Source organism: Zonotrichia leucophrys, chromosome 7 (assembly GCF_028769735.1).
Source record: "Zonotrichia leucophrys gambelii isolate GWCS_2022_RI chromosome 7, RI_Zleu_2.0, whole genome shotgun sequence".
In the NCBI taxonomy this organism is placed as follows: Eukaryota; Metazoa; Chordata; class Aves; order Passeriformes; family Passerellidae; genus Zonotrichia; species Zonotrichia leucophrys.
In genome coordinates, this window is record NC_088177.1 from 22,377,561 (window position 1) to 22,382,789 (window position 5,229).

Sequence of the window (5,229 nt, forward strand, 5' to 3'; positions counted from 1 at the left end):
TCCTAAGGAAATAGATCAGTTTTGCCTAAATCTTGTCATAACATTTTTCTAAGAAAAATGTGTATTTTTTTCCTGTATTTTACAGAGTTTATTTCTGCAAACTTACATGTAAAAAAATGTTTTCAGTCAAAAACATTTTCATAGAAAATAAATCTATGTTGCAGAAAAAAAAAGATTTCTATCTTGTTAAGGCACACAGCTAAAAATACCTGGGTGGCATCATGTGTTACATGTTTAAACTGTTGGCTTTTTGCCCAATGCACATCTCATTTTCAATATGATGTGTGCATTTTGGCAGTGTGTGAAATCCACAAAAACTTAATTTAAAAGAATGTTTTCTAAAGAGAATTCTGCTAATTCTTATGCTTCTTTAATAGCTCTGTATGCACATTTTGAAAAGAATCTATACTCCATTATGGTTTAATTGCACAAGCTTACTTAATATATCTACATATATATATCTATATAATACTTCCCTTAATGTGTTATGGGTTTAATAGCCTATATTTTATTAACCCATAGCGTTTGAGATATCCTGATCTAGTTAAAAAGTTTGTCAATGACACCTTTAATAAACAGAAATAAATTAAAACAATACATGTGAAAACATGTAACATTTATTCTGCAGCATCCTGTGCCAGCAGTCCAGCATTTTACTATAGAGTATCTGTAAAAGTATGATTCTTTTATAGCCTCTGCCTGATCACTTGAATATGCTACTTTGTGATGTGTTTTCCTTGCCAACTTCTGTGTAGTTTTATAGACCTAAACCTGTATATTTGCCATTTTTCTTTTCTAGAAGTTAAAATTCACCTGCAGGCTCACCTTTATGCCAGTCTGCTCTATAGGCTTGTCCTCCTGCCCTTTATTTTGCTGTATATTTTACAAGGGAAAGATGTCAAAATACTCTGTAGTGTTCAAAATGAGGGTAATGCCGGAGATGCACATTGCCACAGGAGTTTTTGGGGTGGTCAGTTCTCAGTTGCTGAAGAGCTGAGTGACCCTGGGTGGTCTGGGCTTGCTTTCCTCAGCACTAACAGCTGATTGCAGACCCTGCACTGTAAAGGAGTGACTTGTGCCTTTTGTCTGTAATTAATACTGGAGCTCTAGGCCATGATTGGAGCAGCAGTTTTGACTGAAAAACTTCAGGAAGTGGAGGTCCTGTGATTTTCTTCACTGTTTTGCTCAGTTCTAAATTCTTGGTACTTAAAACCAAGGTTGAAACACTTTGGCCTTGATTTGGGGGTGAGTGGAAGAGGAATCTTGCAGACTTGACTGTGCATCAGAGATTTGTGGGAAGGAATTTTTAATGTCCTGCTCTGATACTGCATGCTTAAATTTTAGCTTTCAAACGTGGTTGTAACATCCACATCCATAGATAGAGCAAGAGAGGCTGCATCCCTTTTCTAGGAGTGCCTGGCCGAGTTCCTGAATTTCCTCACCGTGGTGGTGTGAGGTGTTAAAGAGATGAGCTGCTGACGCACCCAGCAATTCCTGGTGGTGGAGGAATAAATCTTGACTGAAGCATTTGTGGTATTGGTAAGAACTGTAATTCTGCTCTCTAACTATATTTGGAGCAAGGTCTCCAAGTGTGGCTGTTCATATGCTCAAATCTAAAGCATGTTTTTTTGGGGGGAGGAAAGACTACCACTGTTCAGGCCACATTGTTACATAAATCATCAAAATACAATGTCACAGTATGAAAGGAGATAAATTTTAGGAAAAAAACTTTATTTAAAATCCATCTAAATTACCTTCAACAGATGAAGCTTTCTAAAGTACTTTTAGTTGCCATTTAAGCAACATTGCACTGTTCAGATAGCAGATAGTTCATCTCCAGGTCTGCCTAGGAATCGAGGCATGGCTACAATAATGTTTTTCTGCTTGTGTTACGTTAAATGAATTTTATTGTCAGATCACTTACATATTGAAATCCAAGTTCAGTTTTTGAATTATACTGGTAGTACTAACTAGATGTTGCTAGTACAGTATTTTGACCTAGGAGCATGGTGTTCTCTAATTTACTTGAGGCTCTAGTAGCATGACTTCTTAAATGCAGGGTGTACTCTAAAATAGCTTAGTACATGTCAGACTCCCAAAAAATACGTGAGCTAGGATGCGTGCTTTAATCTCCAGTAAAAATTTAAATGCCTGCCTTCTATTACATTGGTACAGTTTTATGAATATAAAAAAAACCAGTGGCTTATCCTCATTCATCATTCTTAAACTACTTTGAATTGTCTTTCACTGCTGAGGAAAGCATAAGGTTAATTGTCTCAGACAATCTAAAAGAGCAGGAGTCTATTATGTGAGCAGAGAATTTGCTCCAGTTACCCTAATAACATGCAGAGAACAGGGAGACCTGTCCTTCAATTTATTTTTAGTAAGATTAAGTATATTTTTAAAGGTGTTTTAAATCTGTCAAAATATTTTTTTAAGAAACTGAAATCAAAATGCAAACTATAAGGGGATATTTTTATTAAAACTATGCAAGAAATTAATTATAGGTTAAAAGAGGCAGGAGAAAAATAGAACTTTATAAACTGGCAAATCTTTAGGTCAGTTCAGAGATGTTCTGCTCTTTTTTAGGTTTTCCTCAAGTCTATAATTTGGCTGAGACTAGTTAGGGATTTTCTTTTCTTGTCTACTCATGAATGCCATCCAGCATTTTCCTTAAACTTCAAAAAAAAGGGGGGGAAGAGGATGCAGCTTAAAGCCTTGGTATTGTGGTTTGTTAGGCCATCAAACAGACAAGTCCATTAAGAAAATTAGCTGCCACCTTTTGACTGTCCAAGCTGTCTGTTTTTAGTATTTTTCCCATTATTTTGGGAAATAAAGGTGGGAGAAAATAAGGTGCAACATTCCTTAAGATGGTGAAGGAAAGACCAAGGATGTATAAGAGGATGTAACGCTCTATAAGAAAATTTGTTCCAAGTGTCAGGGTGCCCATGACAGGTAAAGTGAAGTCAGAGCTGGTCTTGCCAGGGCTGCTGGCACAGGTGTCTGGGTTGGTTGCAGAATTGATTGGTTTTCACTTGGTGACTGGTATTGCTCCTTAATTACTTAACCAAAATCTTGACCAAATTGTTCTTAAGCAAATCACTCTCTCTTGAAAATTGGCGATCCCTTTGCTTTTTTTGATGGCTTACCTATTGCTTTTTACTTTATGCTCTTTTCACAAATCTCTTGTGAAATTTCACATTCTGAAATATCATGAAAAGCTATGTAAGAATTCCTTTGTTACTACCTTACCTAGAATTTGGTATAACTTGAAGATTCCTTGTATTTTCAAGAGCCTATGAATATGCCATCCTATAAAGACTGAAACTTTTCAGCACCTTTTTTTTTTTTTTGCCCTAGAATAATACTTAAGGTAGTTGGATAAATAATAATTGATTTTAAAGGGAGAGGAGTAAGATGTTTGATGTAGTCACTTAGACACGCTGCTACTGTATTGCCTGCATTTGTTTTGCTCAGTACTCTCATTAGGATTTTCTTCATTTTTTCCTGCTTTACTTAGACCTTTTTTCATTTTTTTCCCTGTCCCTTTTGAACTTTATTATCACATGCAGTGTTAGCCATTTAGAAAAGTATAATGTCACAAATACATTAAAAATTTACTATATATCACTTGCATAATGCATCAGAAAATAGTCTTTAAAGGACAGTTTGGCTGAAGGAGCAGTGTGTGTCACACTTACAGTAAAGACCAAGCTGCTGCTTGCCTTCTCCTTTACCTCAGAATAATGAGCTACAGGACAATAGCAAATTTTATAAGGTTAATCAGTCTTCCCTTTGTTAACATTCCTTTCTGATTGCCTTCTTTTTGTGCTGCCTTTGTTAGGAAGAAGCGTCTATAGAGTTTTACAGGTTTCTGAATTTGGATAAAGAGGTTTTGTGTCTGCCAATGTGCCCTCAGAGGAGTCACAGTGGTATTAAGTAAGAGCAGAAAAAGTAAAGAGGGATCATCATCCAGCAGAGAATGGAATCCCATAGTCCTCTGTGTGCCTGTAGGGAATGCCAGGAGTTGGTATTTTAGTCTTTTGACCATAAACACTCCTGCAGCACTTTATGGAGAGAGCTGTGCACCACTCAGCCAGTTTATCCATCACTTCCACCTGGGCAGGGCTCTTGCAAGAGAGGTGCATCCTACTGTGCCCTGCCTTTCCCAGCACTGCAAAGTGCAGAGCTGCTGTGTTACGCTGCTGCTGTGCATTTTGCTGATTGTTGCTCTACTAACATCTCAAGTAAGATGAGCAGGAGGTCTGGGCAGCTGCTCTGCACCCAGGATCCACAATGGCTGCTTGAACCCTGTGTCTCACCTGCCATGGCTGCTTCATAACCAGAGAACCCCTCAGCATACAATGAACTGAAAGAGCCTCTCTTGGGTGGCTATAGACTGAGCCCAGAGGGAGTAACTTCATTACACCAAAGCTCACTTTTGCAAATACTTCTTTCCTCCTTCATCCTCTTCCTGGGTTTTGGTTATAAGTCAATGTCTTTGTGGGAAATCGTGATGTGTCCCAGTTTTTCATTTCATAAACTAGAAGAAACTGGAAGAAAATAGTGTAAGTCCAGCAGTGCTGAAGGAAGAAAGATTCCACTGACAGTTAGGTAGCTGACAGCAATCTTGTGCTCTGCTGTTTCAGTCCTAGTGAGAATGCCCTCCTCCCTCTCACACCACCACTCCTGACTGCTAGGAGCTTTAAACACACTTCTTCACAGAAATGCATGCCAACACATCTCTTTTAAACTGTCCTCCCCTCCCCATCCCCCAGGTGTCCCTACTAAAAGAAAAGATGGTCACGTCTTTCTGTTCCCTTTTAGAAATGGTATTTTGTGTCCCAATTCTGGTGTCTGTGTATACACCTTGAGGAGACTTAAGTAACTGATAGGGTTCAGGTGGCCTTCTCGTGGTCCTGTCTGTTTGTGACTCTGAGTTCAAAGGTCTCAGGGAAGATTTACGGTGGATAAAAAGTTCTGTTAATTTTTGGGTTGAAACGGGCAATTGAAAAGTTGGTGTATTAGATCATATTAATCTAATACCCTCAGACTGCTGGGGGTGCAGACAGCCTTTGTGGCTTCCCATGAGGAAGGAAGACTTAAGTGATGACTACCTGGAATGGAATGCACTCTTTTAATGAATGTTTCCTTTGTTCAGGCCCTGAAGTTGGATTTCTGTTCCATAGGCTCTGGTTCTTTGATTAGATTCACGAGGTCAGCTCTGCC